This window comes from Crinia signifera, chromosome 6 (genome assembly GCF_055691185.1).
Source record: "Crinia signifera chromosome 6, ASM5569118v1, whole genome shotgun sequence".
Classification (NCBI taxonomy): Eukaryota; Metazoa; Chordata; class Amphibia; order Anura; family Myobatrachidae; genus Crinia; species Crinia signifera.
Window position 1 is genome coordinate 109062228 of NC_139222.1, and position 24851 is coordinate 109087078.

Sequence of the window (24851 nt, forward strand, 5' to 3'; positions counted from 1 at the left end):
GACAGTGAGCACTTGACACCAGGTAACCTCAATGCCATGACAGATCACAGGTGACAGAACAATTTTACCAGTTATGCCAAAGGGCTTATGGCATGTGCTGAGACCCCCAGAGTAGATCATTATGCAACCATGGTTACAGCGGAAAGGTGAGTATAGCAGAGAGTGGGGACCTCACTAATAGTTGTTGCAACAGCCCCACATTTTCTCATCAGCTTCTCAGTGTCTCTCTAGCCAATTCCATTCTATCTTTCCAGTCCCCCTGTACCTCCAGCACACAGTGCCTCTCTAACATCAGCCAGTCCCCTTCTTACCTCATTTTCCAGCCCTCCATCCCTCATACTCCAGCCCACAGAAATGTACCTTTTTCTGTGTCTTCTGGCTGCAAGTGACACCATCTCCCTAGACCTCACATATAGAAATATCCAGAACTGCTGCCTGCATCGATGCAGTAATCAGCAGGATGCTGGCAGTTGCTATAGACGGATATATCTATGCCCCTTGATCCTCACTGACCCCTTGACAACTGGCACCCAGAGACCAATGCTACATTGCCTTTTGGAGTTCCACCACTGTGTTTTTGCCCAGCACAGTATAAATACAACGATTTACAGTGGTGAAATTTAATACATAAAAATAAAGGTACTTGTTTAGTTTCACGGCGGCAGCAGCCGTGCGTCTGAGTCCCCTTGCGGGCTCGGTGGCTCGCTGCGCTCGCCACGCTATCTAAAATCAACTCTATGCCAACGTGGATAGTAGGGGTATGAACTATCTATGTTGGCATAGAGTTAATTTAGTTTATTTTAGATAGTTTGGTGAGCGCCGTACCTGGAAATTCACGGCGGCCATGCTGCCGCCGTGGAACTAAACAAGTACCAAAATAAATTATGAAATCTATGCATACAAAACTACTGAGTGACTAAAGTCAGGATTACTGTGCATGGCACTGACCAGCTGCTAACAGCTATAGCATACCCTCCAACATGACCCATTCCATTAGTTACAAAATGCTCTGTCCCTGGACTTCCCTGCCAGTGGCAGTTACAGAGGTTGGACTCAAGCACAGTCCAATATTCAAAGAGGGGGGTCACATCAACTGCCAGTGAGTCCAGGACAGTGATGTTTGAGGTGGCAGTAGCTGTGGCTCCCCTTTTTGAATTTGGACTGTGCTGCAGGCCCACATCTGTAACTGCCACTGGTAAGGAAGTCCAAAAACAGAGCATTTGTACCTAATGGAACGGGTCATGTTGGAGGGTATGCTATAGGCTAAAAAAAATGGCTGCTACGAAACATGCCCATCTCACTCTTAACATGTTTTCTACAATGCAATTAAATTCCTGCCCGTCAAGCTTTGGAAAGGGACCTACATGGAGGTCATAGTGGCCACTGAACAAGCCTTCTCTGAAAAAAGTAAAGCCCCATCCAAAGCCTGAGAAAGGGAAATACAGCCCGAAACACATTGGTGGCAGGTGACAGGAGTGCTAACCTACACAGGCACTGAAGGAAAACCCCGAATCTGGAGGCAAGGAGCTTGGATCCTGAGCCTGTTTTACCCAAATCTGATAATCCTCCACGTTGCTTGCTGTTGTGTAACATATTGTTATACTGTGCTTGAGCAAGTAAATAAATCATGAACATATTTTGGATTACACCAATTCTACCATTGATTGTGTCTCCATACTGTATATATATATCATGGATTATCGAATGTGGGTATGGTAAGAAACGACACAAAGCAATTGAGTCACAGATATCACTAAGGGAAGTGTTATTTATTCATGTTGTCTCACATAATCACTGTATACTGCATAAGGGCATTCATTTGACCCACCTAAAATTCACTTAGCCTTCCAATATCTACTGCCTTTCTCTGTGAGCCATGATCATAGCGTAGTTTTGAAACACTCAGCACAAAGCAAAGCCCTCTATACAACTATCCGATTGTGGCTATTCCCCCCATGCATATGCCACATCCTGCTGTGAGCCATGTTCACGGCTGCCAATCACATCGCCTCTGCCAAAAGTAAAGACCAAACCTCTTGCTGTGAGGTATGTTCAGAGCGCACTGTGGCACTGCCCATGTGCATAATAATGCTGCCTTAAAATATTCAACACTGCTCCACTCATGGCCATGCCACCTCTGCCGACGTGCTGCCTCCTGCTGTATCTGCAGATCATACCCCCACAGTGTCTACAGATCACAACCCCTCTGCCCAAAGTAAACGTCCAATCCAAACATCTCGATGCCCTCTCTGCATACCTCAGTGGCTTAAGTATAATTTTTTATCCCCCCTGACAAAAAAAGTTTATAGCTATCCCCCACCCCAACTCCTATGGCATTTTGGTAAAAAGAAACTGGGCTGTTTCTAGGCAAACAGTTAAATTGTGTCCCCACCCCAATAGACATTTTGAAAACAAAGAATTTGGTGCCCGTGTTCTAGGAAGGGTGTGGGGGTTTGCTGAAAGAAGTGTGGCCTTGCAGGAATACACCCCAATTTTGCAGCCTGTACTCCCAGACAATGGTCATGGGAGGAAAAACCAATCCTGATTCATGCCCCTTATTTGTCATTTTCCTCCATCAGGTTTAATTTGATGGACGAACATCTTTATTCAACATTACCTACTACTATTTTACTATATACACATTATCCTACACATGGTAATGCCCAGTATACATTACTCTACACACTGTAATGTACATAACGCATTATTCTACATACATCATACCCATTACACATTTTGCCACACTACATAATGATCATTAGACAAAATGCCACACACCAGAATACCCACTACATATCACAATCCCCTTTACACATTATGCCACACAACCTATTGCCTCATAAACATTATGCCACACACTGTAATGCTCCTTTCATATTATGCCACACACTGTAGTGCCCCTTACACACTATGCCACACACCGTAATGCCCCTTATACATTATGCCACACACTGTAATGCCCCTTAGATATTATGCCACACACTGTAATGCTCATTACATATTTTTACACACAGCATAATTCCCTTTCCACATTATGCCACAAACCATAATGCCCCTTCTACATTATGCCACACACCATAATGCCCCTTACACTTCATGCCACACACCATAATGCCTTACACATTATGGCACATACTGCAATACCCATTATATCTATACAAAACCGATGAAACCGGCACTCTGTTAATAGTTTTGTGCTGTGCCCAGTGCCTGCATGATCTGAACTGATTACAGTCCCGACCCGTACACCTAACCCTGCAGCAGCATTCCAGAGCTCCCCATAAAGCCTACCTTATATACTGTTGAATACATATGAGAAAGAGCTGACAGAAGTGGCAGTGAGCCACTGCTTTGGCAAAATAGCAGTTTGTGCATTGAGACAGTTATATTGTGTTATAAATTGTAATACTGTACATTAGGCCTTCTTGAAAATGTAACCACATAAAACAACATTATATTGTGCTAATTCACCAAGCCAGTTACATAGTTCAAAATTGAAACACTTTAATTAATTTTTTAAGTAAAAATGAAAAAAAAAACTAATAAAATAATTGCTACAAATGAAAAATAAATAATAATTTTATTTATAAAGAGTGCTTTCTCCAATAGTACAAGAGTTTAAATAAATAGTGTTAAAGAGAAAATTCAGACCTGCTCATTGGGCTGCATGTGTTCAGAGCAGGCTAACGCTGCCCCGCCGAATGCATGCCCCCCTTCCCTACCATCGCCCACTGTATTTGTAGGCATGCCCATGAAACAATGGGCATGGGAAAATTTACCAAAGGCACTCGCAGCTGGGGCCTGCACATGCACTTTAGAGACAATGCGCATGCACAGATCCCCACCATCAAAAGAGGAGCCGAATTTGGACCGCTGCAAGCAGTTCTGATTCGGCTCCTATATCTCTGATGATCGCATAAATCCAAGACATTCTAGCATGTTGTGCCATCTTCAAGTAGCCAAATTGCTATTTTGTTGGTGTTTTGGAGTGTACGCAGGCTACACATAAAGCAAGGATTGATACAATTGTTTTTCAGACAACAGCCACTAGGTGGCCCCGACAACAGCAATTCAAGTGGTATGCCACTTGGACATAATCACCATTTGCGTTAACATTATTGCTCACAGTCTCTGTATTGGTGCCAAAGGATGGGTTAATACACTACTATGTAAACCCTCGGGAGCGCTTAATCAGAGTTGCTGACTCAATAGGAGCAGCTGCTTGAGTGGGGAGAGTCAGTCCCCACACAAATATAGGAAAAAAGACAACACAAAAAGCAGCGCTCACAATCAATGATGAGTGAATCAGATTTCAAAATTCATATAACAATTTATTAAAAAACAATATTAAAAATAATTCATGTGTAGCAGAATGTTTTTTTACATATAATTGATGTTGTTCAAGTGTACACTAATACAAAAAAATTATAGTAATTAATGAATAAATATAAAAAGGTTGTTTGTAAAAACAATGACTGGTGACCAGATCTCACGTGTATCGGGATATCCCCGTCCGGGGTTGGAGGATTAATGGAACCCGCACTGTCCACACTAGATGATAGTCCCAAAATTATGGTGGAGTCCGATAAAATGGCGATTTGTAATCCTGTAGGCACACCGAGGGAGTGGCTGATGTTGTGATAGCCTACCTTCAACCTCGTGGCCGGGTATCCAGGTTAAGTTAGATGGTTGATTGAGCCGTAGACTTCCAATATTTGGTTGGGAAAGATGGTGGTCAGACGATTGAGCAGGTGGAACCTCCAAAATATTATCCAGGATCTGGCACCAGCAGTACCAACGCGTTTCGCTGTCCAAACGTCAGCTTTGTCAAGGTATCACCTTGACAAAGACTATCATCTAGTGTGGACAGTGCGGGTTCCATTAATCCTCCAACCCCGGACGGGGATATCTCGATACATGTGAGATCTGGTCACCAGTCATTGTTTTTACAAACAACCTTTTTATATTTATTCATTAATTACTATAATTTTGTATTAGTGTACACTTGAACATCATCAATTATATGTCAAAAAACATGCTGCTACACATGAATTATTTTTAATATTGTTTTTTAATAAATTGTTATATGAATTTTGAAATCTGATTCACTCATCATTGATTGTGAGCGCAGCTTTTTGTGTTGTCTTTTCTGTATTGGTGCCATCCTCTTCTTACAATCAATTTATTAGTGGCGGCTGCAGCACCGACAACATATTACAGGGGGGGGACTGCTTAGCACATAAATAAATATACATAAATACTCAGCCTAACACATCACACTCTTCCCAAGCCCACCCTCAGACTCCCATTGGCTAGTTTCATATGAGTCTGTGGGTGAGGCTTAGAAGAAGTGTGATGCCTTACGCTGAGTCCCAGGGTCCACAAAACGTCTGATACACACAGCACCACAAGGGTATTGCAACGCCCAACAGCAGCAAAACAAGAGAAACAGTGACTAAAGCTGGGTACACACTATACAATGTTCCTTGAGCAATATCATTATTGTTTTCCAGCGAACTTGTGAATGATATTGTGCATACGCTCAGTGACGTCACCTGGCTCCCTGCTGAACATGCAGTCATGGGCTATATAGATAACATTGAGCTGCCAGAACAAAGGCCGGAGGGGGGGGGTCAGTTGCATGCTAATGACCCGAGGGAGAGCACATCATCAACTAGGCCTAATCAATAAGGCCTAATTTAGACCTGATCATTGCTGTATGAAGAGCTGCGGTCAGACAGAAGCCGCCCAGCGAGAGTGAAATCGTGACCAGTGCAAGTCTGCGAATGACTTGTGAATTCGCAACTCACTCACCATCAAATGATTTTTCCAGTCTGTGTAAGTGTGTGTAACTCTGACCCTTCCACAAATCTGCGACAGTGATAGGCCTTAAAATGCCCAGGCATGCCTGCGTCTTTTCTGACACTCCCAGAATATGTCTAGTTACCCCCCAAAACACTGGCTTCCTGTCAGTCAAGTTGTTTGGTGACTGCGAAAAAAGTAATCACTGATTTTTGTCGCTGTTTGGTCACACACATGCGTGCTATGGTCAGTACGCATGTGCAGTCATTCCATAATCAATCTGCTTGTGAATTCGCACATCGATCAGGTGTGAATAAATCACACAGTTTGTACACATTGGACAATATGCACAATATATCAATAACAATATCGTTATCGTTCAAATTGTTAATATATTATCAAGTGTGTACGCACTTTTAGAGTAATAGACAATGTTTTATACAATGGTATAAAAGAATTGCTACCTCAGCTGAAATGACAATGAAATAAGCATTAAGGTGACAGAAACCAAGGTTTAGGCCAGGGCATAAAGGGTCAACAGTCAATAGGTCAGCAGTCAATAGGTCATACAGGCATAAGGTCTACATAGACAAAAGGTCAATACAATTGATATGGAAATGGTTGTAATATGAAATGGTTGACATAATTTTTTCATATTTTCTTTATGTCAATTTGTACATTTCATCACATGTACCAAAGTAGTGTACCCAGGGCCGGCTGTACCATTAGGCAGCTTTAGGCAGCTGCCTAGGTCACCAGGATCTGGGGGGGGCGCCAGCCAGTCTGCCTATCAAAAAATGAAGGAGGTCCATGAGGATCCCTGTTGTGCTTAATGCAAGTGGCAGCTGTGGAACTTCTCCTCACTTCCATACTTTCCCTTGAGTCATACTTTCCCACATTGCTGCCCCCTCCTACTTGCACTCTGTTGTGGGTTTCAAAGGTAGGTCTCCAGGGAAATTAAGGGAATTGCCCACCTTCCCGGGGGGCTTGGAGGACAACCTAATTTTTGGGAGCCTCCCTGCCATTCCGGAATGTTAGTCAAGTATGTCTTAAGGGGTTGGAAATTGGGTATTGATGGCAGTATGGGAGTGTGTGTGTGGAGGGATTAGGTTGAAGTTTTGCCTAGGGTGCTGAGAAGCCTTCCACCGGCCCTGAGTGCACCACACTTTGTTGCATTCCTTGTGTCGATCGGCATTCTTCTGGCACTTACCTTTTCCAATTGAAGTCCACGTAGATGGCACAGTGTGAAAAGTCTGAAAAAGTCCCCCCAAAAAAATTGATTCGATCAACATACTATCGACTGTATACCAAACCAAGTGCTAGGTCCTGTTGTAAGGTATATGGAGGGTCCTGTTTGCAAAAGCTTACGTTCGAAAGACAAGCGTGACGCATATGCGGTAGATATAGGCACATATTCTCACATTATAACAGCCTTATGAATTAATCCCATGGTTGCAGGATTCAGAGATCTTAGTGGACTTGATGGGATATAGTAATGATAAAATGAATGGACTATACCAGTGGTTCCCAAACTGTTTGCCGTGGCACCCTGGGGTGCCTCTGGACCTTTGCAGGGGTGCCTCGGGTTCGGGGTCCAGGACCAGTGCGAATTATTAATGGTCATTGTAATAGGCAAAACCACTGCTTGTAGCTGCCAATTATGTGGCACCATAATGCCCATTACATACTATATAACAAATTAACAAATTAAACTATGTGGGCGAGCAGAAGTGAATCCTGTCCCTTCTCACATAATTAAATCTAAAGATGACAATATTAACACAATTTATTTAATTTAAATAAAATTCTCTAAAAGAAACTTTTATCCCAGTGGTGCCTTGAAAAAAATACTTTAGGGTGCTGTGAATCCAAAAAGTTTGGGAACCACTGGACTATACCCTGGTCACAAACATGGCATAGAATATATGATGCATCTACTAATTTAGGTATGGCTGTAGTGATGCTCCAAAGAATCATCTGCATACAGAGGTATATTAACAATTAGTGGCCGTTTAATCATCCCTTTTACTGCTTCACTCTGCCTTTATCTACTCTGATGCAGTTTCACAGTGAATAGTTATGATAAAACACTGAAATGCTCGTATGTGGCTGGATGTAACATAGGCGGTTATTTCGGTTCACTCGCAAAGGTACAATCACTCTCTAATGGACAAAACCATGTGCACTGCAGGTGGGGCAGATGTAACGTGCAGAGAGAGTTAGATTTGGGTGGGGTTTGGGTACTTGTGTAGTTTCACGGCGGCAGCTTAAGCTACGTTTGAAGCTACGCTATTAGCGTAGCCCAACAGCTGCCTTACTTGTGTAGTTTCACAGCGGCAGCCTAAGCTACGTTATCAGCGTAGCCCAACGCATGCCTTTCTTTTTGTAGTTTCACGGCGGCAGCCTAAGCTACGTTATCAGCGTAGGCTGCCGCCGCGAAACTACACAAGTAACTACTGTACTGTTGCCGTGAACTGCATCTCTGTCCCCGGCGTCCCTGGCAGGCGCCTCTCTCACACAGCCGGCGCCAGCATGATCCCTTCTCTTTGACGGGATCATGCTGGCGCCGGCATCTCAGACGCTCCAGCAATGAGACGCTCCTGCGTCTGAGTAGCTATTACGGCAGGGTACAGCAACCCTGCCGACAGGGTTAGGGGTTCTGTAGTGCGTGCGTCTCCTGTCCAAAGAGGGGGTGCGGACGCAAGTGCATCTCATTCACAATGAAGGAGGCATTTGCCAGTGCTCCATGTTACTTACTGGCAAATGCCTCCATTTGAAACCCCCACTATCCACGGCAGCCCGAAGCATGGCGAGGGGACGCGTTACGCGCATAGGCGAATCTAGACTTATGGTAATGGGTGGTCCCAAATCCAAATTTATAAGGAGGGCGGACCTTTGCGTGGCGAAAAGGGGGCGTGGCCTCATGGGACAGAGGCATGGCATCACAAAATGTGGCGTGGTATTACACTTTAGACCACACACAGTAATGCCCATTACACATTTTAGCAAACTCCGTAATTACACATAAATCATTACACATAAATCAACATGCCGTAATGCCAATTACACATAAGTCCACACACCATAATGCCCATTACATACTATATAACAAAACGTTATGCCCATTGCATATTTGACACATAAGTGCCGCTTACCTACATGCTCATTGCTAGGGGGTTCTTGCTCTATGCCAAGGGGGCTTCATGCTGGATGCCAAGGGGGCTTCATGCTCGATCCAATGGGAGAATACATGTTTGTTGCCAAGAGGGAGTGAAATTGCTCATTGCCAAGGAGGGAGGGAATTGCTTGTTGCCAAGGGGGGAGGGAATTGCTTGTTGCCAAGGAGGAAGGGAATTGCTTGTTGCCAAGGTGGGGAGGGAATTGCTCGTTGCCAAGGTAGGGAGGGTTAGCTTGTTGTCAAGAGGGGGAGGGTTAGCTTGATGCCAAGGGGGGGAGGGAATTGCTAATTGCCAAGGGGGGAGGCTAATTGCCAAGGGGGGAGGGAATTCTTCGTTGCCAAGGGGGATGTCATACTACTGCACCTAATTTAAAGAAATGACAGCCGGGCAGAGAGCGCTCTGCACTGCCCGGCTGTTTAGTCTAAGGAATTGCTTGTTGCCATGGGGGGGGGGGGGGGATATTACACGCCGCTGGACTCACCTAATTGAAATAAATGACAGCCGGGAGAGCGATGTGCGCTGCCCGGCTGTAGTCTCTGCAGGCGCATCAATATTTTTAGTTCTCGCGCTGGGGTCCGGCGGCCAATCAGGAGTATCTTTCAATACCACAAATGCCGCTCCTGATTTGTTGCCGGCGGTCCAAAAGGAAAACTGAAAATATCAATGCCACTGCTTAGAGACTACAGCCAGGCAGCGCACATCGCTCTCCGCCCGGCTGTAATTTATTTCAATTAGGTGCCTCCAGCAACCAGCGGCGTGAGACATCCCCCTTGGCAACGAGCAATTCCTTAGCCTAAACAGCTGGGCAGCACACAGCCCGGCTGTCATTTCTTTAAATTTATTTTAAGCGGCTGGTGGTCTAATGGGTGGTCCAGTGCACCCCCGGACCACCCCTTAGATTCGCCTATGGTTACGCGTCCACCCGTCCTTTTCATACCCCCAATATCCACGTCGGCGTGGAGTTGATTTTATACACTGTAGTGTGGCGAGCGCAGCAAGCCCCGCGAGGGGACGCGGATCACATGTAAGGTAATCCGCGTCCCCTCGCGAGGCTCGCCACGCTTCGTGCTCGGTGGCTCGCTGCACTCGCCACACTACAGTATATAAAATCAACTCCATGGGGGTATGAAAAGGTCAGGTGGACACGTAACAAGTCCCCTCCCGGGGCTCGCTGTGCTCGCCATGCTTCGGGCTGCTGTGGATAGTGGGGGTTTGAAAAGGCACTACAGAACCCCTAACCCTGTAGGCAGGGGGGATGCAGTCAAAATCCCGACGGTCAAAATCCCGATAGGGTAAAAATCCCGAATGGGTCATAATACGGACAAGGACAAAATCCCAACAAGGACAAAATCCTGACATTTAAAATACCGACAAGGACAAAATCCGACATTTAAAATACCGACAAGGTCAAAATACCGACATATAGAATGTACAGGTAAACTGTCAACATGACTTTGGGTCGACAGGTCGCGAGGTCGACATGGGTATTTTCACTGTTTTTTGAGCCGACATGTGCCGACAGGCGGTATTTCATGCCCTACCATCCACTAGGGCGTGGTGGGAGAATAAAATAGTGTGCCGAGCGCAGCGAGGCACCGTGCCCGAAGCATAGCGAGTGATGCGAGGGGCTGCGGTTCACCTCCAACTGTGTCCATGTCGACTGTGTCGACATTCGGGTAAAAAAAACAGTGGGGAAAAACGCCATGTTGACAGTTTCGCCTGCACATTCTATATGTCGGTATTTTGACCATGTCGGTATTTTAAATGTTGGGATTTTGTCCTTGTCGGTATTTTAAATGTCGGGATTTGGTCCTTGTCGGCATTTTGTCCTTGTCGGTATTATGACCCATTCAGGATTTTGATCCTGTCGGGATCTTGACCGTCGGGATTTCATACCAAATCCAGGCAGGGTCACTGTACCCTGCCGTAATAGCTACTCAGACGCAGGAGCGTCTCATTGCTGGAGCGCGTGTCAAACAGATGGAGCACCTCTCCGCCGGCGCCAGCATTATCCCCTCTCCGCCAAAGAGAGGGGATCATGCTGGCGCCGGCGGTGTGAGAGAGGCGCTGAGTAGGCTTGCCAGGGACGCCGGGGACAGAGATGCAGTTCCCGGCAACAGTACGGTAGTTACCTGTGTAGTTTCACGGCGGCAGCCTACACTGATAACATAGCCAGGGACGCTTAAGCGGCCGCGGGAACACTACTCTACTTTTGACTGACTACGCTGGCCACGAGAACACTACGCTGATTCTGACAGGAATGCTACGCTGATGGTGTAAGCTGCCGCCGTGAAACTTCACAAGTACCGGGGTTTGTACTGCAAAATGATGTCTATATTGCAGTGTAAAAATAAAGCAGCCAGAATTTACCCTGCACAGAAACAATAAAGTACCAAAATCTAACTCTCTCTGCACATGTTACCTCTTCCCCAGCTGCAGTGCACATGGTTTTGTCCATTAGAGAGTGATTGTGCCTTTGTGAGTGAACAAGAATAACCCCCATAGTCCGAGTGCGCCGCAGGTGCGGGATGCTGACCGAACGCAGAAGGGTCTATTAAAAAGTGTCAATCATTTACAAGGCATGGTTTTGCCTTGTAAATGATTGCCCCTTTAAAAAAATGTTCGGCTAGCATCCCGCACCGCCGGTGAGCTCAGAATTTATTCAATCCAGCCGATGGGCTTCAAAAAAGATGTGTATGTAAACAAATGATAATAAATATAAGATGCTATGATGTCTAATTAATGCAAGTTTTTGCTTCAGCCTTTGTAAGGGGGGAAATAATTGTATTGTACCTTTGTCCACAAGTGAAGTGCCTGCATTCAGTAATGTTCCATGTAATATTATTTGGCAGCCAGCAGATGGAGCTGTTGATTATATGACCAGGTGTAAACTGTTAAGAATATTTCAGTAAAAGGCAAAACTTGTTTTACATAAATAGTTGTTAATTCACTTCTTCCATATGTTTTATAAGTCAACTAAATTCTAACCGTAACAGCGGCACATGACAAATAAACAATGATTACAAAGCAATATGTTTGAATATCTAAAATAAAAGACTAATGCTGGGTTACGGTACACAACAGAAAGATTTGGGCTCAGTTCCCCCAATTACATGCATCTAACGTCTGATTGTATGTAAAAAGAGAAGAATTGGTCGCTTTGGAGATTTTACCTGCTGCACTAAAGATTCGTCATCTACATTGGATTGGGTACCGATCGTGTGCAATTCGTGTGCTCCAATCCAATCATGCGACCATCGTACGATTTCAGGAAATCATTTCACGATAGTTGTACAATCATGGTGACCATCGTACAATTTCAGGAGATCATTTCACGATAGTTGTACAATCATGGTTGTTCTGGTGTCACGTGTAACCTACATTACTCTGCATGCTGCTCCTCTATGGGGGGGATTCAAGCATTTTGTGCACTGGTGGCCACTAGATGTTGCCTGACAAAGCAAATCAAGTGTTGCTGTGTGGGTGCGTACAGCTGCAGGCACTGGCATGTTATGTTGTTCTGTTATTTTGACAGCTTGTTGCTCTAGTATGTACATAACATATTTCTTAGCCAGGGATGTGGATTTGAGTCTGTATTTGTGGTGATGTGAATGTTTCTAATTATTACCATGCACTTTTTAAATTAAGCAAAGTCTTTAACAGGGTTATCAAATGCTGAGTACTGATGAGAAATCTGAAATGCTAAATAGGAAATGCAAATCTGTATCTGAATCCTCTTATTACATAGTAAGTATAAAAAGGTCTACTTACCCTTATAGAAATTGCAGGTCTTCACAATATAATAAGTATACTGCAAACTTTATCCTGCACCATATAATTCACTACAAATAACAACAAATGAATAATATTAAATATTTATAGCTGCAGAACAAATCTGTAATGGGTGACAAACCAACAGACACTAAGAGGACAATGAAAGGTCGACATAAGCAAAAGGTTGACATGGAAAAGGGTGGACATGAGTTTTTCATGATTTTATTAAAAATTAATTGTTTCTACTTTTTCATCCCAGTGAGCATAGAGGGAGAATATGATAGTTCCCAAAGCACGGTGAGCGCAGCGAGGGCGTCTGGTACACTAATACAGTGTCCATGTCGACCTATGTCAACATAGACACCAAAAAAATGGAAAACAGCTCATGTCGACCTTTTCCCATGTCAGTGACATTCTGCCTGTCGATCAATAGTGGTCGACCTGGACACTGTCAACCTAATGATGCACACCCGGTTAATTCAAGGCTGAATTTTATTTAGCTTTAATCAGCCTCAGAACCTGAGTAATTAATTAGAGTCCCAGTTTGAAGGAATAGTGTTTATATATACAGGGACCCAAACCAAGCACACCAGTTTAGTTGCAGCACCTCTGAGGATCCCCTGTTAGACAGGACCCAGAAGAAATTTAGAGATGTGAAATGCAAGGTTCAGAGGGCAGATGTATTAATCTGCCTATAACGTTTGGAGAATAACGAGTCCCACTTCTCCAGCATAACGTGGAGAAGCGGGCAAACGTTATAGGCAGATGTATTAAGCAGATAAGGAGAGCCGTTATCCCCAGCGTGAACGGCTCTCCTTATCGGCTCCCTCGCCGCCCCGCACATGCGCACTCGCATTCCCCCCCCCCCCGGCTTTCTGGGCATGCGCAAGATCTTGCTAAAACCGCGAGATCTCCAGCGCAGCCCAAGCCAGACGCAGGGCTAGCGTTGTCCCCACAGTGGGGGATAGGACAACGCTAGCCCTGAGCTGGCGAAGCGGCCGGGGTGAATTAACGCCTTGAAGGCTGTTAATACATTGCCCCAGCCGTTCATCCCTGGGGGGGATTGCAGGGGATGGCCCCGCCGAGCGTAACTCGGCGGGCTGTCACTAGCGCACGTTAGGTGCGCTAGTGATACATTAGGGAAATCGTAATCCCCCCCCCCAGTTAACCAGCGTTAAGTGCATTTTTGTACTTAACGCTGGTTCATACATCTGCCCCAGAGTGCGCTAATGAGAAATAATACACAATTATAAGAAAAATATATAATTTAATAAAAAAGTGCCCCATGGGCAACATATAAAATACAACAATGCATTTATTACAGCGTATGTTGAATAACTTTCCAGACTTTGGTTATTCCAATAGTACAATACGCCCAATGCATTTCGTCAGAAAGGTGACTTCATCAGGGGCTTACAAGCATGGAATTTTGACAACCAAATGGCGCTTCGTATGAGGCAAGATCTCATACAAACTGTCAGGGTGACGTCAATAATTCATAAGCGATAATGTATATTTTTTTATAAAAATGCATATACTGCCAAAGATTTGAATTGACAATAATATCGGACCACAATCAGTTTTTGGGACCGGATGAATGGGGATTAATATTAGCCCCAAAACCAAAAAGACCTCAAAAAGATTTTTTTAAAGTGTTGGCCCATATATATCAGGACCACCGGATGTGTGCTCACTAGAATCCAAAAGCTTTTTCCAACAGGAGATGGACAGATTGGGGTAGCCTTAGATAAATTATTTTCCAGTCTTTGGAATGCGAATCTGCGCTGAATTTTGCAAATTTACTTTTGCCAAATAAAATTGGATAACAACTGTAGATTCATTTTATATTGGGACAGTTGGAGTGGGAATATTCAGAGCAGTTTTGAAAATGTTGCTTATCTCTGCCATCCTCATTTTCCCTTACTTCCTCTTCCCTTTTAAAAAGAATACTCCACCTATTAAAGATTTTAATTTCCCACGCAGATTTGTTTATTATTGTTGCCTTGGAAAAACTAATTTCTCTAAATTGTGTTTTATTGTGTGTACACAGATCTGTTATCATATTTAATTCCAACTACACATATAACATTGTTGCCCTAAGAATCATATGCCAAGATCAGTGCTCACTCTGGTCACATATGTCATTATACATTACCTTAGTAGTTAAGGGGTGGTTCTAAAGCAACAGCAGCCTATACTTTAGTGACATTTTTAGATATTCTGCTATGTGTATTGTTATCTTCACCTCAGTCTTATGTGGGGTACACACCAGAACGACCCGTTCACGATGCACATCGTGAGCGGGTTAGTGTTTTTTCCGACCCCCTCACGATGACGCGGGGGGGGGGCACGACCCGCTCACGATGTGCACCGTGAGCGGGTCCGATCCGATGGCGACCCGCACCCGGGAGTATGGTCGTTCTTCAGATCCTACCTGCAGCAGGTAGGATCTGAAGAACGACCGACCCGCGGGACCGCGCATCGGATCGGTCCACACCAGGACAGAAAAGGGCCCAATCACCACACAATCTACATCCAATCGGTCGGAATTGGATCTAGATTGATGGGATTGGACCCTTGTCGTCCTGGTGTGTACCCAGCATTAGAAATGGTCGCACAAAGTGTTTCTTAAATGGAGAAACGGGGGCGTGCCTGAGGACAGGTCAGGTGGATACACAGAAGGCTGTGTATTCCTCATTACACATGGCCTTGAACACGGGTTCAACTCGGATCATGTTGCAGTATAAACGAGTAACCCAGGACCCATTCACTGCAATGCCAAAGTGGGTGCTCTCATCTCCCAGTGCCGGCTCAGGACCCGCCTCCGGGTGGGGAGGGCGGTGTAAATGAGGTCATAATCTGAATCGCACCCGGGTTGGAGCCGGGTACGAAATTCCAGGTAGCACTCGACTTGCAGGTGTAAAAGGGGTATCAATTGCATTTTTTAAGCTTAGTAAAGGACCATTATTGTATAAGTGGGCAGCACATTATTTTGGAAAAGATGGAGAGCTTGACATGGTAAGCATATTCTGTTACACTTTCTGGTACAAGTTAATGTTCAATTTGCTCTGGAATATATTACATGACACTACTGTAAACCAAATAACATCCCCAAAAGTTATTTTAACATTGTGTCTGGGTCACTTGAAGGTCAGTTTCTTTGACTGATTCATGGTTTTAATAAGCCATGTGGCAAAATAATGTTTTATTAAGTTGTAGCAATTTCTCTTTATCACGTGAAATATGTAAACAATGAAGTAATGTTTTTTTACTGGCAATACTGAGCTTAGGCTGAGAATCTTCATTGCAGTCATTGCTATATACAGTACATGTGAAAAAGAAGGGGGAGAGGCTTATGTCCTATCCTTCTCACTGGCAGAATACAGAAACTATAACTCAGAAAATGTATAAGTGATCCCTATTAGGGGCCTATTTATCATGCTAATGAAGTATCCAACATTGTTCCGTTGCGGAGACAGCTTGTCAATAGATCAACTGCCCCCATTATTATTGTCCTACTTTTATAGCGGTAAAACTTACCATTGTTGAGTCTGACTCAGCGGTGCTACACCAAATTAGTGAACTGGGGATCACACATGCGCACAAGAACTCTGTATCCAGTGGGAGGAGCTGAATGGGGGAGGGATACAAATAGATGCACAACCCCGTAGGAAGGAGCAGGGGTCCAGTAACAAATGCCTTATGAAGATAGCACAGGATCCTACGGTCAAGCTAAGAAAATGTTGTATATATTGTATGGGGACCAAAAGGTAAGCAGGTTATATCTCCTGCATTATCTTTTTAAGGGATAGCCCCAATACTTAATTTCTACAAAAGTGAAAATTTTAATTCTCACCTACTTTTGTATAAAATGAGGTCTTTTAGAAAAGACCCCACAGTATCACTGGAATCACGGCCTAGTGGATCATACCAGGGTATAAAGGAGAAAAAGTACTCTGTTTTGTTAGGGGCACTCTTAGTTGTATTGTTATCAGGGTGTCATCTTTCCAGGGGGTGACACTAAAATGCACAGAGGTGCTGCACACTAACAATATTGTGAAGTGCCTGATCTCTGAGGAGGAGCTGGCAATGTGGACAAATCTCCTTGGCAGGCCGAGGAACTTCGATAATTATTTGCTCCCAGATTAATGAAAAAGGAGATGTGCATGCATCATAAGAAGAGGCTTCCACTCAAGCCCATGTTCTCTCCCCCCTATATCACACCCCTATTTGGGCATTTGCTCAAAAGGAGTCTACGTAGCTCTTCAGTTTGATCAAAATATTATATTTGCTAAGATTTAGCTCCCCACTTCCAGTGGCTCCAGTGTCTTCTGTATTCACCAGACCAACACAACCTTTGCTTTCTGTACCAATGTAGACTCCTTGAATTAGAGATTTAGTTCCAGAGGCTGATCCAGTTTGTCCAGGCCACAAAACTGCACTCTACTACACATACTGTCTCCCACCCGTATTATTACCAAACTCCATGAGAAGGAGCTTTATCAAGTCACCTAGCTTCAACTGCTCTTTACCCACGTCAACATAACCCAGAGAGCTGAATTAGGGTTACCTGTATTTATAATGTTCTTTGCATTTACAATAAATAAAATATACATATTTTCTATAATATTGGTTAGAGAATTTGTTTTGCTTGGATCAATGTTGGTTAGAGAGGTCTCGTGGGATATAAATGACGATATTGTTGCTGTCTTGATAATCTGCAAATTTCCCTTTCCTACTTAATGTATATACTTTAAATATTATTAATGTTCAACTGTCCCACATCCTACTCCTGGTTAGAAAGAACATGTAACTACATAAGCTTTTTTTCTTGTTCACACCATTATCCATCATTTATGAAAATTGTTATTTAAGCAGAAAAAACAACACAGAAAGTCAGCGCTGTGTACTAACATTTATGTATAAAAATGGAAGTTCTTTCTGATATAATATTACAATGTGTTTTTAAAAACTTAACAATAAAAAAACTAACAGTAGGTAATATAAATTCCCTATTTAGTCTAACAAATTAGTCTACCACATACAGCTGATAATCAAAAATGTTCTTGGAATTAGTAGCTTTCCAGATCACTGTAGTGCGATATTTAGGGGTCAATTCAATTAGCCTGAGAGGGGTCAGTTGCTGTTGCACCTGCATGGAAACAGTGCCAAAGGCACCTAAACTTACTACCTGATCTCACCTCAGACTAAATGGCCTGATCCAAGGATTTAGTATGGAACACAGAAGGTAAGGGAGGACTAAGCTGACCTCTTCCCACCCTCCTGCATAAAGCCTGACATCTCTCATCCTAACCTTCTGTTTATGCTCACTTCTACCCCTTCTGTGTCACCCCTGTCTGTCTAACCCTCCCCTTTAGAATGTAAGCTCTCACGGGCAGGGCCCTCTCTCCTCATGTGCTTTTCTTAGAATATATAATCCTCTGCCACTGTGATGAGTGCTTCAGTGTCCTGTCCCCTGATGCAACCATCCATATTTACCATGTACTTGTCCTAAATTGTCTTGTACTGTAATTCGTTATCTGTTTTTGCTCATTTGTGTATTGTTAGGCGCTGTGGAGCCTTTGTGGTGTCATATAAAAAAAAGGATAATAATAATAATAATAATAATAATAATCATTATAAAAGATAGAAATTTTCAAATACATCAAGGGTTTTAACAAGATACAGGAGGGAGACATTCTTCAATTCTTGTGGTAGTAGAAAGGGAAAGGAAAGGGGGGAGGGGGGTTGTTATTGCTTTGCCAGTCAGAAGGTCCTAAAATGAATGGGGCAGGGATGTGATGAGGGGCCCTAAAGTCTCCCCTGATATAGAGTTAAGGTTATCAAAAGGTTAAAAATAGTAGACTGGATGGGCCAAATGGCTCTTTTCTGCTGTCAATGTTATGTTTCTATGTATTGTATTGCTTTATATCATCTTTATTAGGGCTCCTGCGTATATCCTGATTTGACCTACATTACCTTCTCACAATTCTTATATTGTAATAATTATAACTCTTACATTCTTGTCACTCAGACTCTGGATAATGTGTAATTGTTATCATTCAGACTCTACACCTAAATATACATATATATATAAGAATGAGTTTCTTTCCACTTTGACCTTATGTGGGTTCCAAAAGATTTGGTTTGACTTAATGGGCTAGACAAACAGCCTAATCTTTAGATTTTATTGTGAAATGATATACTGCATTTTATTCATTAACCTGAAGCAGAAGTTTACACCAACATCCTCTGAGCTTGATTAGAACAGGTCGAGTTGGAAGAGAAGCTTGATGTTTGTCCTAGGATGATTAAATCCATTGGGATTCATGGCAGATTCAACATTCAAGGTAAGTGACAATTTTTTTAATTATCAAACTCTACTCAAATGTGTCATTTCTACTGTTTTCCTTAATTTTTTTTCTTAATGATGCATAATCTAACAATGTATTTAAAACATACATGGAAAATAAGAGGCAAGGAGCATTTATAGTTTATGGGAGTAAAAAACCTACTTAAAGGCTGCTAGATAGAAGGCTAAAATAGTAGTTGTTTCATTAGGCTGCACTACTGCAGAAGTTTGAACAGGACAGGTTTCTATTTTGGTACATTTTTACTTGTAATAACCAGGACACTAGAACATCCATCGTTTCCATTCTTCAGATTAATAAATTGGACATTTATGCTCCCAAATCATTTGTCTCATTATTGGGAAGTCCTAAAAATATACATTGCTTTCACTCAAGATTTTTAAAGATGTTCATCCACCAAATAATGCAAAATGTAATTGTCACTAGAATTTATTCCTGTGATCAAAGCCATGTCACAAAATCATGAATAAATGCACCAGTTATTTTAACCAAAATGGCCTCATACCCCAGGAACTGATATAAGACAACTCTGGCTAGCATTGCTAATTGACAGCACGGAAGCCATGTTTTTTATTATATCTAGAGCAATATACTGTATACATGATGTTTGCACTGTATGTTCTCTGAGGATGAGTATAATCACTCCACAGTGTTTTTGTTTTCTTTATGGAGCAATCTAAAAAGATATACTGATGCTGCAATCACCACCATCTCAAATGCATGCTCATCGGTTGCACCATTTGACCTCTGGGTAACCCTGTGTCTAAGATGCTAGGACCAACTCTTAGTTGTGACATACCTACCAAATACTTACGGTACACCCACGTTTGACAAGCCACCCCTCATTACCACCCCCAAATGCTCATTACCTGTCAATCGATCTGCATCCAACTCTCCATCACAACACATGTGCAATGTGATTCAGAGTAGAAAAAATATTGTCCATTTGTGAAAACACTGGCATTGCTCCTACCCTTGAATCAGGGCCTGTGTAGGTTTTCTCTGGATGCTCCAGTTTCCTCCAATAGTGCATACAAAGCACACTGCAAGGTTAATTTACTGCTGGATATCGCTATAAAAAATATATATATTGTAAGTTAAATTGTCACATTATTGATGTGAAAGATAAAATACTGACTTTCAGTTTCAGGTCAAATGAAATATGCTTGCAATACCCATCCCTCAATGTTCAGCGGTGGTAGTAAAAATTATTGTAAATTCTTACCAACTTGTCTGGCATTAACGTTTGGGATACATCAGCAACCAGTGTGCTACCTAACCAGGTTGTATCCCATGCGTACATTACTCCCTGCTCAGGGGCATAACTAGAATGTTGTGGGCCCATAGCAAAAGCCCCCCCACCAGCCCTTGTCACTAAAATGCCCCTTAGGGGAAGGAAAACCAGGGGAGTGAGTGAGTAAGAGAAGTCAGAGAGGGAAAAAGAAAGAGAGAGGGTGTTCATGGAAAAAGAGGGAATGAGAGAAAAAGAGAGACAATGTCAGGGAGAAAGAGAGGACCAAAACAGATAGAGGGAGTGTTAGGGAGAGTGAGGGAGAAGGAGCAAGCATGAGACACTATTTGATTACAGGATGGTGGTGGAAGCATAGCCTATAGAATGTAAGCTTGCGAGCAGGGCCCTCCTACCTCTATGTCAGTTTGTTACTACCCAGTTTGTGTTATCGCTGTTTCCAATTGTAAACTGCAACTAAATATGCTGCGCAATGCAAGAAACTAAATAAATAGATGGACAAACGGAAGGACAAATGTGGGCATGGACGGAGAGATGGACGGGCAGAGCACTATATGGAGGCATTGATGGACTGATGGGAGGGGCATCGACAGACAATTAAATGGGAGGGGGCATAGACGGACAGGCAGGCTGGACCCTGTTACCATAGAGAGTGCAGGGGATGCAACTATTATGGGGTCTGGTGGCTTAGGGGCCCCCCAAGGCAATCCCACTGCACGCTCTAAAAAAAATTATATTTATTTTTTAATCTTTAATCATTGCTGCTGTAGGGCCTTTATTATGCCCCCTCCCCTGTATTGCCAATAATAACGCCGATCTTATAACTATTAACATAGCTGCAGCACGCCGGGTTGTGAGTCCATTATGTTTCTTACTGGGAGATGGAGGGCGGAGGACAGAGGATGCAGGTGAAGTCACTTAATTTTCAGACTCTGAAAGCTAGCAGTGGTGCCAGCTGGTTCGTGGATGACCAACCTGCCTTGATTATGCTTGAACAATGCATCAGCTGTGCACAGGCATCATTGCTCCTAGCTTCCGGAGTCTGCACTTGAATCGGCTTCGCCTCCCACCTCCATGCTCCATCCAGTAAATTGCAATTCAGCTCTCAACTATAGAGGGTGCTAGGGTGCAGTGGATTGCCTTTGGGAAACCCCAAGCCACCAGAAACTGCATCCCCTGCACCCTCCATAGGTACGCCACTGTCACTGCTGCTTACTTCATCTGTATGAAGGAAATCCGTGTGAAATGTACTTTTCTTACTGCTCTGGACCCCTATAAGTGATGTTGCTATCTGTGAGGTCCAATACCACTCCAGAAATTACACCCCAGAATGACTTGAGTGCATGTGCCGGAACTAAACCATGCTGATTGCTGCATGTGTGTGATAAAAGACTGTAACCCTGGACTGGAAGTCTCTCAATTGCCTGTTGAGCAAGCTGCTGGCTTGCAGTGGGAGACACCATTACTATCTGAAGGGGTGTGGTATAGAGGTCCGACAGTCGGGATCCCGACAGTCATTATCCCGACGTCGGGATCCCGACTGGCCGGACCCAGACAGCATGGCGAGCGCAACAAAGCCCCTTGCGGGCACGGTGGATCGCTACGCGAGCCACCTATTCTTTTCTCCCTCTATGGGGGTCGTGGACCCCCACGAGGGAAAATAGCCGAGGGAACCCGGCTGTCTGTGTTTTGATAGTCAGGATCCCGACGTCGGGTGAATGCCTGTCGGAACCCAGTCGGGACCCCGTCCGGCACCCACCTGAAGTGAGTGCTGTGTTGAACTGCTGTTTTGGTCAGCTGGACAGTAATAAGTCCTTCTCACAGATATAAAGGGAAACCTTGTGTATGGTTACTGCCCAGACATGCTAGGTATTATGTTTAGGATTTGTTTTTTCACTTGCTGCAAATAAAAATAGCTCCAGCTATATCCACTCTGCCACAGGGGCCTAACTAGCTGGCTCATACTCGCAAATGCCACTGCTGACTGCCCCGCTGCCCTGCCTCCACTAATGCTGACTGCCCCCATGACGCTTCTATGTGGAAGAGGATTCTCCCGCTCCTCTGGTGCACAGGGGCCATTTCAAATGTGGCCGGTCAATCAAAGCTTGCATACCAGCAGCCATGGTGATTGGCTGCTGGGCTGCGAACTCCGATAGGCTCACCAGCAGGCATCATATCTGAAACAGGGTGGCAGAAGCCTGTGTGTGCTCTGTGTGTGCTCTGAGCACTACATGGCGCATTTTATGTACGCATGGGGTGGGGGACCCCAAAAATATCAGTGTACACGGCCCCAAGATTTCTGTTGCCGGCCATCCCTGAGCTACCCTTAAAGTCTGCAAATAAACGCCAGAGCTCGTTAGATCTCTCCGTCGCATGGGTCAGAGGCCAAGGGGCAGGATGAGCTTGGGGTCCTTACCTGTTCTGGGCCCCAAAATGTATGGCAGCCCTCTGTGTGTGCCACATCAGAATCTGTTGTGGTGTATGGGTATAAGATACTCTCAGCATTTACTGATTAGTGTGAGATGTGGCAGTAAAGCACAGGAATGCCCTTTGTCAGATCCAGGTGCTCAATGCTAGGACGAAACCCCGGCACAGACGATGAGTAACGTCACGTGTGGTGTAGGATGAGCCGCAGTCCTTGGGGCTCTCAGTGCCACCATAAACCATGACCAGACCTCATTACAGCAGCGAGGCACGGTTCCTGAGAGCCGGAGTGTCAGTGGCCTGCAATTAGCAGAAGTTGTCACAGCGCAGTTTATGGCCTGAGGTGGAGCAGTGTGTAAACAACAGCTCTGGTAACTGGCAGTACCATGCCGCCGCCCGCCCGACCGCCCCCGACCCCGCCCGGCCTCTGCTGCTGTCACGCTGCTGCCGCTATTAATGAGCGTGTGTCACACAGTGCTGCTAGCCGGGAACTCTTTCCCCTCCTCTGCCACGTCCCAGTGCGGCTTCTGCTGCCGCTCATACACACACACACACACACACACACACACACACATACACACACAAAGCGCCACTGTCATTCCCCAGCTCCCACGTCCAAAGTCTAAAGACGGCGCACATCCATTCTCACCTTTACTGCTGTATACTTGCACATGTCACAGGGATTGTTGTTTCCCTTTACAACCTGACACACAATCACCTTTTAATGCCAGATGTGTCACCCACGCCACGCTACATACTGTCTGTCACATTCCTTTACCTGCCCCGAGTTATGCGCTTATTTGATTACTATTCACATTTTCTATTATCTATATTGTGAATGTATGTGGTTCTATTTATTATTTTAAGGGAATTAAATGCTCGTTGCTATGGGGGATTACATGCTCAGTGCCACAAGGGAGTTAAATGCTCGTTGCCATTGGGGATTACATGCTCCATTGGTGCTTAACATTGATGGTATAAAACCATTGACAGTTGGCCCTGCTAATGTTCTGAGGTAACAAAAAATGTAAGTACTCTTGCAGAGTGGAAATTGTTCTGTGTCCTTTCTAACAGCAGGAAAGGCCATCTAACCTGTGACCTTTATAAAAAACTGTACGGCTCGCACCAAAATCAGCTGAGCTGCCGCACCCCACTACCACTCCTGACTCCAGTCCTCAGCTCCCCTGGCCGCTCCCCGCTCTCTCCCCCGCCCGCTCCGTGCTCTGCCCGGCTGAGCTGCCCTGTCCACCGCTATTTCAATTAAAGGCCCCCATACACTATGCGATATGAGAACGATTTCACCCGATTCGGATGAATCGGGCAGTGAAATCGGCCCAAATCGCACTTGTAGACATCCCCTCCGATCCGATGCGCGGTCCCATGCGCATCGGATCGGGGTCGGGAGGTCGGACGTGGCTGCAGCCCAGCCTTGGAGCCGTGCGGGGGACAGCAGCGGGCGGGGGATGCCGGCTATAGAGAGCCAAGCAGGGGGAGGCTGCATATGGCGCCGGGCTGGAGGAAGCTGTTGCGGTGGGGTGACAGCGGGAGCAGGGAGAACTTGATGACTTGATGCTGGCTGCCGGGCAGCGCCGCAGCGGCGGGAGCCGGGAGGAACAGATAACTTGGAAAAAAAATGCCCATAGAGATGACTAGCAAGCCATTGATTGGTTGAGACCTCTCTTAGCCAATCAGCAATTGGCTGAGAGAGGTCTCAGCCAATCAATGGCTTGCTAGTCATCTCTATGGGCGTTTTTTTTCCAAGTTATCTATTCTTCCCGGCTCCCGCCGCTGCGGCGCTGCCCGGCAGCCAGCGTCATCAAGTTCTCCCTGCTCGCCTCCCGCTGTCACCCAACCGCAACAGCATCGTTCTGCACGGGTCCCTATGCAGCCTCTCCCTGCTCGGCTCTCAATTGGCCGGCATCCCCCGCCCGCTGCCATCCCCGCACGGCTCCCTCCTCCTGCAGCTCCCCGGGGACTGCATATGATAAATCCATGCGATTTATCATATGCAAACCTTGGCACATCAAGTGCCTAATCGTGTGTCCCCCTCCC

The 24851-nt window shown here is 44.8% G+C and overlaps 1 long non-coding RNA gene across 2 annotated transcripts in view; it reads right to left on the reverse strand.

Annotated features, from left to right (window-relative positions):
• The window catches only part of LOC146007979 (uncharacterized), a 44149-nt gene extending 20935 nt beyond the window's left edge, over positions 1-23214 (reverse strand). The window contains exons 1-5 of one of the 2 annotated variants that reach the window (XR_014444438.1): positions 22792-23214; positions 19996-20198; positions 12753-12823; positions 11775-11846; positions 7013-7055 (exon numbers count right to left, since the gene is read on the reverse strand). This is a non-coding gene — a long non-coding RNA (uncharacterized LOC146007979). The remainder of the gene's footprint in view (positions 1-7012; positions 7056-11774; positions 11847-12752; positions 12824-19995; positions 20199-22791) is intronic. The other variant, XR_014444437.1, reaches the window with a different exon arrangement.
• Positions 23215-24851: the final 1637 nt, after the last annotated feature.